The sequence below is a fragment of the Piliocolobus tephrosceles genome, chromosome 12, assembly GCF_002776525.5.
Source record: "Piliocolobus tephrosceles isolate RC106 chromosome 12, ASM277652v3, whole genome shotgun sequence".
Classification (NCBI taxonomy): Eukaryota; Metazoa; Chordata; class Mammalia; order Primates; family Cercopithecidae; genus Piliocolobus; species Piliocolobus tephrosceles.
In genome coordinates this window covers 4,803,835-4,814,977 of record NC_045445.1, presented here as the reverse complement: position 1 = coordinate 4,814,977, position 11,143 = coordinate 4,803,835, and the positions used below count along the sequence as shown (strand labels likewise).

Sequence of the window (11,143 nt, the reverse complement as noted above, 5' to 3'; positions counted from 1 at the left end):
TTTCCACACAGCAAGACACCTTTGAGTTTGATACACCTTGTTGTGCATACTAGTAGTTCATTCCTTTTTATTGCAGAGCAGTTATTTCATAGTATGGACGCAAAAATCCTTCACTATCCATTTATTCACAAAAATATATTTGTATAATTTTCAGATTTTCTCAAATATAACTAGAGCTGCTGTAAACACTCATGTAGTAATGTCTTTAAAAAATGTCTTAGTCACTTTCAAATATATGTTACCATAGCTCATTATGCCTTAATATGCATTTCTCTAACAGCTGTGATGTAGAATAATTTGTCATGTGCTTCTTCGTCATGCATGTGTCCACATTGGACTATGTCCTTAACATACTAGGCATTGAAGCAACACATCTCAAAATAATATAGCCATCTATGTACAAACCTACAGCCAACATCATATAGAATGGACAAAAGCTGGAAATAATCTCTATGAGAACCGGAACAAGACAAGGATGCACACTCTCACCTTTCCTATTCAACGTATTATAGAAGTCCTAGCCAGAGCAGTCAGGCAAGAGAAAGATATAAAATGCACTCAAATAGGAAAAGGGGAAGTCAAATTATCTCTCTTTGCAGAGGGTATGATTTTACACCAAGAAAGAAAGTTTCAAGATATGAAATCAATGTACAAAAATGGGCAATAATTCTATACACAAACAACATCCAAGTGGAGAGCCAAATCAAAAACATAATCACGTTCATAATAGTCACAAAAGTATAAAATGCCTAGCAATGCAGCAAATCAGAGATGTGAAACACCTTTACAATGGCAGTTACAAATACTGCTGAAAAAAATCAGAGATAACACAGAAAAATGGGAAAACATTACATGATCATGCATAGGAAGAATCAATATTATTTAAATGCCCATAATGCCTAAAGCAATTTACTGATTTAATGCTATTCCTAACAAACTACCAATGACATTTTTCACAGATTAGAAAAAAACTATTCTAAATTCCATATGGAACCAGAAATGAACCTGAATAGTCAAAAGCAATCATAAGCAAAAAGAGTGTAGCCAGAGGCATCACAGGACCTGACTCTAAACTATACTATAATGCTACAGTAACCAAAACATGATACTCTTCTCTAACCCAGAAATAAAGACACACAGCTATAACCATCTGATCTTCAACAAGATTGACAAAAACGAGCAATGAGGAAATGACTTCCTATCAATAAATGATGCTGGCATAACTTGCTAGCCATATGCAGAAAATTGATACTGTACCCCTTCCAGTTTCAACTCAAGATGAATTCATCTTTAATCCATCAACTCAAGATGAATTAAAGACATAAATTAAAAACCTAAAACCATAAAATCCTACAAGAAAACCTAGGAGATACCATTCTGGACATAGGCCTTGGCAAATATTTCATGATGAAGACTCCAAAAGCAATTTCAAAAAATCCCCAAATTGATAATAAGACCTGATTAAACTAAAGGACTTCTTCACATGCATATGTCCACTTAGGGGAAGTGTCTACTGATATCTTTTCCCTATTTACAAAATTTGGTTGTTTGTATTAAATGAATTTGTGGGAGGTGATTGTTTTGGATGAAGGTCTGTCCCCAGGCCCTAGCAGAACAAACCAATACAGAATGGAGACACTGGTACTAATTGTCACTTAATCAAAGCGAATGGTGGCTCATCCTGTACTCTCTTGTTCCCTGAACTGTCTCCTCTGCTCTCCTTTTGCTCTACCATGCCCTGCTCTGAAAAGACACCTGCCATTTCTCCCCCAGCAAGCAGGCCTGTTCTACTGAGGAGGGCAGCATGCAGCTGTGCTTTGCCTGCTCTCCAAGCATCCACGGCCCTGAACCAGGGGTCTTGGCTGACCGCAGACTATAACCTGTATGGTGCCTACGATTGTACAATACCATCTACGGAGTAAGCTCTTGTGAAAATGAACATTCAGATAGCTCTTCTTTCTGGATGTTATGGGAGTGGCTGAGTGGTCTGGCCTGGCTGCAAAACACTTCATAGATACAGGAGATGGTGTCATAGATGAAGACTACAGAGGAAATGTTGGTGTTGTACTGCTTACTTTTGGTAAAGAAAGGTTTGAAGTCAAAAAGGGTGATCAAATTGCACAGTCATTTTGTGAATGGATTTTTATCCATAAATAGAAGTTCAAGCTCTAGATGATACTGAAAGGCGTTCGGAAGGTTTTGGTTCCACCAGAAAGAATTAAAATTTATGCCAAGAATATAAAATGAGAAATCATACCTTTTTCTGAAAAATAAAGAGTTTCTCCTTAAAGTGTTTTGTTGTTTTGTACTTCTACAAACTTAATAGCTTTACTTTCTAAAAATACTGCATTTTCTTATGATCAAGGAAAGAATACCTCTGTTCGGATCACATAGAAACCTTCTTACGTTTTTCTGCGATTAACAGTTATACGTAAATCTGCTTTGTCGTGACCTAACTCAAATGGTGTCTTTTTAAAAATCAAATGTACGTCAATTACTAATACAGAAAAACTTGTATTTTTTAACCCAATGAATGATACCGCTTCAGCAATTTATTTTGCTGTGATTGCTTTAAATCTTTAGCAATACATTTTATTCAACAAACTTAAATTCTTTCATGGATATAAAGTCTTTCATAAGCAGAACGAAAAGAAATAAAAATATAAAGGAGAGATTAAAGTTATTTCTTGTTTTTCTCTCCTCTTCTCTAGACTAAAAATGTTTTAACACCTTAAAATAAGCTGAATATATCTCTTTTGGACTTCAGAAGACCTAATATCAAAAAATTAATTAGGTCAAAATGGCTGAATTTAAATTTGATTCTGGTAAGTTTGTCATATATAGGAAGGTTAAATAGTTGATAACACAAAACAGTATTGTAAAAAAAAAGTCATTCATTCAGCCAAAATGATAATTCAAAGATTTCCCAAAAAAAAAGCAAAGCCCTTTTTTCTTTGAGAGAAGAGACTTAATTTTCCAAATAATAAGCCATAACAAAGACTGTTTGAGGCCAATTAAATTTATCTCTCAAATTTTGTAAACAAATCTATTAAATATTCATCATCTTGACCATAAGATGCAATTTCTATAAATTTTTTATCACAATATACATTTTTATTTATTTATATATATTTATATACTTATATATATTTGTATTATATGTATTTATATATTTATATTAAATATATTTATACATATATATTTATATATTTTTTTTAAGTGAGTTAATACTTTAAGAAAACCTTGTAATCTGAGACAGAGTCCCAGATGTTGGTCTTGCATTACTGTGCCTTTGATATTAATGTTTAATTTATAGAGAAACTCTTGGCCCTTAAAATCTCACATTCCCTCTTCTGCCACAATACTGTCTGGGCCTAGAGGGGTTGAACGATTTTAATTTCTGGTCCTATATCTGATGAATGCAGTTTATTTTGATTGTCATTTTCTGTAAGGTCTAAAGATGAAGCTTTAACTGTTGTCAGTGTTTAAGACTTAGCAGGACTAGATATTCTTTTTAGACCCAGGTGTCAAAGCCCTGTGACTTAATAGCATGAGGACATTAAAAGAAATAGAGAAAGTTAATGGATATACAAATCTCAATTTTTTTAATTTAAGTTTTTTTTAATCTCAGTTTTCCTAAGCAAATTAAACTTAATAACAATGACATAGGAATTATTTTGATAAAACATAAACATCCATTTGTTAGGATAGTTAAAAAAAGAAAAAAAAAAAAAAAAAAAAAACTTTCAAGGTGTGATTGCTTTCCCATGGGGAGTCCATTTAGATAACCTGCAAGTCAAAACTAATGAAAATGGTACTTGAATTAGTGAAACATAAATACAGTGCATCCTGGGTCATAAGTATAATTTTCAGTTTCACATAAAAATTTAAAACCAAGAGCAAAGAATGCTACATTGGAAAAAAGAATTTGCTATGGACATTTAAAATGAAATTTTTTAAGCCTCAAGCCACAACAGCAGTTGGAACCTGAGGGAAAAAAATTAGAGGAGCTGATGAAAAAGTTGAAAAAGATAGTTATTATTTCAGTCCTTCTCAAAGGGGAGTGAACGCTGAAAACAGCAAGACACAAGAGTGGAACTTTTGGGCTGAAAAACTTAAAATGTCTTGTAATTTTATTATGAGTGAATCAATACCTTAAAAAACATTTTTGTTCCAACCTATTCCTTAGTGTATTAGTGTTTTTTCCATATCAAAGCCCAATCTATAGAGAGATACTTATAAATAATTTATTTTTAATTATAGCCAACTTGATCACATCAAGTTTTTCTGTTATGAATCCTCTTCTTACGAACCTTATTATGATTTACAGAAACCATTTACATTCTTGGACCTCCTGTTGTATCCCAAACACCCCTTGTTCTTAAATAACCAGTCATTTCATTTTAGGACAAAAATGTTTACCATACAAGATCCTTTCCCATCTAAAATTATTTTTCTTTTTTTCTTACATTTCAATTATATCCACTTTTCACTTCCACAATCACTTTCTCTTATAACACATTTCACACAAAAAGAGAGATTTTAAAGAATAGGTACACATTATTAGATATAATAATTCACCACCCATGATTGTGTTGATTAGATTTTCACACCTCCCATGTGTGGAGGTCAAAACTGAAAATGGAATGAATGTGCTCTATGACTGCAAAGGCAAGAAAAAGAATTTTTTTTTTTTTTTCTCCAACAAGTAAACCAAAAAGGACTGATCTGGTTTAAATGTTTTTTCATTGTCAGTAGATTCTTAGTGGTAACTTTTGTTGGCTTTTCTTTCACATATAACAGATGAAGTAGAAAAACGATCTTTGACTACATTCTAAGTTCCCCAAGAGAGGCCGGGCGCGGTGGCTCAAGCCTGTAATCCCAGCACTTTGGGAGGCCGAGACGGGCGGATCACGAGGTCAGGAGATCGAGACCATCCTGGCTAACACTGTGAAACCCCGTCTCTACTAAAAAGTACAAAAAACTAGCTGGGCGAGGTGGCGGGCGCCGGTAGTCCCAGCTACTCGGGAGGCTGAGGCAGGAGAATGGCGTAAACCCGGGAGGCGGAGCTTGCAGTGAGCTGAGATCCGGCCGCTGCACTCCTGCCTGGGCGACAGAGAGAGACTCCGTCTCAAAAAACAAACAAACAAACAAAAAAAAGTTCCCCAAGAGAAGAAAACTCTCTATGGCTGTATTCTTTGAACTTCCTTGTTATCTTTGGTGATGGTGGTGGAAGTGGGGGGCATTATTCTAATTCTTGTGCTTCTTTAGGCTCTGCAAGCATCTCCTCCTGTGGGCTTCTGCATGTGCCAGGCTTTGCTATTTATATCAGGCACATCAATCAAGGTAGCCACAATTCCAGGAAAAGGTGCTACACACAATTGTTCCCATCCACCTCCAGAACCCTGTTCATCTTGCAAAACTGGAACTCTATACCCATTAAACCATAAATGACCACTTGCTATCCCCCCAGTTTCTCGCAACCACCATTCTACTTTTTGTCTCTATGACTTCAACTACTCTAAGTACCTCATGTAAGTAGAATCATATAGTAATTGTATTTTTTTTTGTTTCTGCTGGCTGCCAGCATCCCTTGGCATTCGTTGGCTCGTAGCTGTATCACTTCCATCTTTGCCTCCATCTTCACATCACTTTCTCCTCTTTGTGTATCTCTGCCTAACCTGCCTCTACTTTTCTCTTTATAAGACTACATTTCCAACCGACATATTGACATTTATTCCTTCCACAAACAATTATTCAAACTAGTGTAGGCTTGCCATTGAGAACACAAAGAAAATGAGACACAATCTTATTGGGGACATTGTCAGACACCAATTGTGGTAGGTGGAAAAATGGTCTTTCAAACATATATTCTCTGCCTAATGCCTGGAGTCCTTGCCTATTACATTACATGGTAAAATACGTGATTAAGTCAAGGATTTTTGAAAAGAGATTTATCCAGGATTAATCAAAGGGGCCCTAAAGGCAATTATTTTCCTTTGCATCTTTCTTACCAAAATATCTCTTTATATCTATGACTTTCTTTACATCTCTCTTATTTAGTGGTTTGTTTTACCATATATCATAAATACCCATTAAATAACATTTGAATTTAGATAAAAATTACATTTTCTTTAAATAAGAACATATTTTTTAATAAAAATGTTTTCCTTCTTTTTTTTTTTTTTTTTTTTTTTTTGAGACAGAGTCTTGCACTGTCATCTGGGCTGGAGTGCAATGGCATGATCTCAGCTCATTGCAACCTCTACCTCCCAGGTTCATGTGATTCTCCTGCCTCAGCCTCCCCAGTAGCTGGGATTATAGGCGTACACCACCACATTTTTTGTATTTTAAGTAGAGACAGGGTTTCACTATGTTGGCCAGACTGGTCTCGAACTCCTGACCTCATGATCTACCCGCCTCGTCCCCCCAAAGTGCTGGGATTATGGGCATGAGCCACTGCACCTGGCAGTTTTTTTAAAAAATTGAAGTGACCCAGACATGTAATGAATATCTATTATTTAATTTAACTTTAAATTCTAAATTACATAGCAAGTTTATTTACAAGTATTTATTCTATTACATTTACCTAATTATTTAATTTTCCTCTTGAATAGTTTACCTAGATTACATATGTAAACGGTGATAGTCATGATTTAAAGTTATTTCCCCGTTAACCATTTTTTATAACCTGTGAATTTCAGGTGTTTACCTAAGTAAGAATCTTAAGATTAAATAAATGGTGGTGGGTTTTTGTTTGTGTGTGTGTGTGTGCGTGTGTGTGTGTTTTGCTGTTAACTCAGGATTTAGTTGTTTTCATTAAACCAAAAAATATTAAGTGCCATATTTGTCAAAAATTATACAAACAAAATATTTCTCTTTTGGGCTGCAAACTTTACAATCCTCATGCCAAATTTTGACATCTTACATCTAGCAGAGATACATATTAAACTACTTGACCAGTGAATCCAACAAAAACGCCTGTGGACAATTCTGAAGACATTTCTCGTTTTGTTTATTTGTTTGTTTTTGTTTTTGTTTTGAGACAGAGTTTCACTCTTTCCACCCAGGTTGGAGTGCAATGGCGCAATCTCGGCTCACTGCAACCTCTGCCTCCCGGATTCAAGCGATTCTCCTGCCTCAGCCTCCCGAGTAGCTGGGATTACAGGCACCTGCCACCACGCCTGGCTAATTTTTGTATTTTCAGTAGAGACGGCCTTTTGCCATGTTGGCTGGGCTGGTCTTGAACTCCTTGACCTCAGGTGATCCACCCACCTCTACCTCCCAAAGTGTTGGGATCACAGGCATGAGCCACCACACCCAATCCAATTCTGAAGACATTTCTATTGTATTTTGCGAACAATTTTAGATCCAGCTGATATTAAGCTCAGGGTGGAGTGGGCTGTGTTCTGAGGAGTAGAGCCTCAGATCAGCAGAGAGAGGAGTCCAAGAGCCCTGAGGGAGGACTCTGAGGACCTGTCATCTCTGAGCTAAGAAACTTGCCCCTGCTGTCAGTCCTGGGAGGCCCCCAGGCAGGACTATGGGGCAGAGTCATGGCCCTCCACTTTCTCATTGGGGGTCGCAGTGAGAAGGTGGAGGTGGCCTTGGGATACAGGATACAGTTCAACAGGAGGGAAAGGAACAGTTTCTGTCAGGAGTAAATATGAATACCTGGAGGACAACCAGACAGAGAAATCCCCTGAAACCTGCTCCTCCTGTCATCAAAAGGAATCCCATGCAGGGGTGTCCCTATGGTCCCAACTCACTTCTGCCTCCTGAGTCTCAGGGAGGTGGAGGCCTTGGTCTGAGGAGTGTCCTCAGCTCAGCAGAGGGAACCATGCCTGGTCAACAAAGGGAGGAGTCTAGGGTCCACCAGGAGGAAGACCCTAGGTGGAGGGTCTTCAAGGGGAGGAAGTTTGGTGAGAACTGAAGGTAAGAAGGTACCTCCACACCACAAAGAAGAAGGGAACTCAGACACTGGTGTCACCTATTCTCAGCCCCAGCTGGCCCTGGGCATAGGTAGCATGTGGCATGCTCTCATTTCTGCCATGTGACTGGGGATGAGAGGTCCCAGAGAAGTGAGCTTCTTGGTCTCAGTGGCACTGACAGGTCAACAGAGGGAGCCACATCTGGTCAGCAGAGAGGGGAGTCCCAGGATCAGCAGGACCCAAGGTGTGCCCACTTTGTGAGTGCTGAGAGTAACCCCAGTCCAGAAAGATGGCATCACACAGAGTCTGGCTGTACACTGTTACTAGCTCTGGGGGGACCCAATCAGAGACCTCCCTAAGGATCAGGCTTGCTGGTACCATGGACAGGAAGTTGGGAACCCCTCAGGGGGATGAGGTGTTGATATAAAGAAGATATGTCTGCTCACTTCAGGTGTGTTGAGTGTTGAGGACAGGAAGGCCCCGGCAGGAGTAAAGATGAACAACCCATAGGAGGACATTGAAACCCCCACCCCAGAAGCAAAGAGGTCAGCTCCTGGGGTCAGCCCTGGACACCCATGCAGGGCTCATGGGATGTGGCATCTCCTCACTTTTGTTTCAGGATCTCAGGGACGTGAGGGCCTTATTCTTAGAGGGCAACACAGGTCAACACAGGGACCCCAATCCTTTCAACAGACATTGTGCTCCCAGGATCTGCCAAGAGTCCAGATGAGGCGCTTGAAAAGATTTGAGGGTGCCCCCAGACCAGAACACAGAGATCCCATGGGAATATGTCCTGCCCCTGCTGTCAACCTGGAGGTCATGGGCAGGGCTGTCAGCTGAATGTCCCTCCCTTATCCTGGAATTATTGGTCTCAGGAAAGGAGAGGCCTTGGTCTGAAGGGGCAACACTCTGGTCAACAGAGAGAGGGTCTCAGGCCCTGCCAACAGTCAAGGAGAGGACTGAGGGGAGCTGACTCACCCAAAGCACAGTACCCAGCCCTACCCTGCATCTTCTGTCAGCCATGGGAAGGTACAGTGAATGGTAGGTGAATGGAATTCCCTCATTTCCTCTTCCTGAGCCTCCTGGAGATAAGACCTTGGTTTAAGTAATTGGCCTCTGATCAACAGAGGAAGGGTCCCAGTCCCTGCCAGGCATGAAGCTGAGGACCAAGCAGACTTCTCACGCAGGACACATAGACTCCAGTGAATTTGGACATCTCTTGCTGTCTTTCCTGGGAGACCCTGAATGGGTGTGGCCAGATATGCATGCCCTCATGTCCTGTTTCATATCTGGGATGTCAGCTCTTAATCTGAAAGTTTCTCAAGCCAGCAGCAGAAGCGTGTAGTCTAGGCCCTGCCAGGAGAAAAGTGAGGGCCCTGAGGGAACACAGAGGAGACCATTCACCCCAAAAGTGTAGGGATCTTACAGAGTGTGACCTACCCTACTGACAGCACTAAGGGGACGGAGCTGGGCTTGCAGCCTGCAGCCTGCAGCCTGCGGCCTCTTTGATTACTCTTTCAGGGGCTGACCAGGAGGGCACACCCACGAGGAGGCCCCAGAGCAGACTCAAGGAGAAGACCTGTAAGTAGGCCTTTGTTTGCTAGGGCCCGTGGGATATGGTTCTCAGCTGAGGCTGCTCACAGGCTCCCTCTCTCCCAAAGCCTGGGCAACAATGACAACAACAAAACCCAAAGTAGTAGGGTCTGGGCTCAAAGAATATTAGCACTATCAGCCACTTGTCATTTGTCAAACTTCTAATTTAAGCCAGGCCCTGAGCTAGGTGCATCACTTACATTGCACATGCTCCAACAGTCCTATTGGACAGGGCTTATCACACCTGCTTCACAAATGAAGAATCTGAGGCTCACGGGGCTTGCGTATTTCCCAGGATCACATGGCTAGTAAGGGAAAGAGCCGGACCCAGGTCCCTGGTCTAAATTCCTATGGAGCCCATGCTATTCACATTCCTCCCAGCCTGAGGCCCACCTGCTGAGTAGTTATTCCACTTCTCAGCACTGCATCCTGTCTCTCAGGTGACCAAAAGAAGGACCTGAGGTGAAGACAAAGCAGGCAAAAAGAACGTGACAATGAGAATCAAATGTCTTTTAGGAGTGGGATGTGGTTTGTCCCTTGAGAGCTGACTGTTGAGTGCTTTCTGTTGACCAGCTCCTATGGAATATGTTACTGGAGAGCCTACAAATGCTTATCCACATCTTCCATCCTCTCCTTCCTGGATACATGAAACAAGTTCACCTCCAGCATTTCTGTCTGGCCCCAGCACTTTCCCACGTCACAGCACCCTTCCCCTGGTCACCTTCATGTGCCCTCCCTTCTGGCTCTGGGACCTGGTCTGCTGCTTGCTCTTTACTGCTTCCTCCCCTGGGGGCTGTGCAGAATCACCTGCCCTCCCCAAGACATAGAGCATTCCTAGTCCCTGGAGAAGCCTCCTAGCTCTCCCACAGTTCACCCTCAGTCCTGTCCCACAGTCACAGCCACTCTGGACTGTGACTTTAGACACTTGGTCATCTCTCCCTGGTAGTCCTCTACACAGTCTTTGGTTTCCCAGTGGGCTGTGAGTAGAGTCCATATTGATCCACAATCTCTTGAATCTTGGGATACAGTCCTCAAGGTAGAGGGAATGTTTTTGAAGTCACTCGCATATTTGCAGTAGAATTTTAATGAGTTTCTTATCTGAAGGTGGGAAATAAACATGCAAATACATAGATGGTGCTCAGAAATTCCATCCCCTCATAAGACGTAGAAGAGGAGCAGCCACTTCCTGAAGCTGAATTCTTACAAAACCTGGGCTCTTCCCAGGAGGCAAAAGTTGGTTCCATGGTGGACATACCACCTGGAATTTGAAGAGAATAATTAACCAGCCTTCCACTGCCTCCTGTCTGTCATCTGCCCCTAGGAACGTACTGACTTTCAGTGTGACTAGTGGCATCTGCACAGGTGTTCAGGTAAGAATGGTCATGTGGAGGGCAGCAGAGAAGGTGGGTAAGATTCTGCCCCTGCATCATATGGAAGGAGGAAAATGAGATGATAGATGGCATTGCAAAAGGAAGTGCAGAAAATGCCATGGAGTGAAAAAGGTGAACTCTCCCTACTGACCTTTACAGGATCCTCTTCAAATTGAATGAGTTAGTGTTTGATAGCATCTGTCACATAGTAGGCACTTAAAAATTCAGACAATTTCAAGGCAAATGTGGTCA

At 40.9% G+C, this 11,143-nt stretch overlaps 1 pseudogene; it reads left to right on the top strand.

Annotated features, from left to right (window-relative positions):
* Positions 1-1,733: 1,733 nt before the first annotated feature.
* Positions 1,734-2,222, top strand: LOC111533139 (annotated as a pseudogene).
* Positions 2,223-11,143: the final 8,921 nt, after the last annotated feature.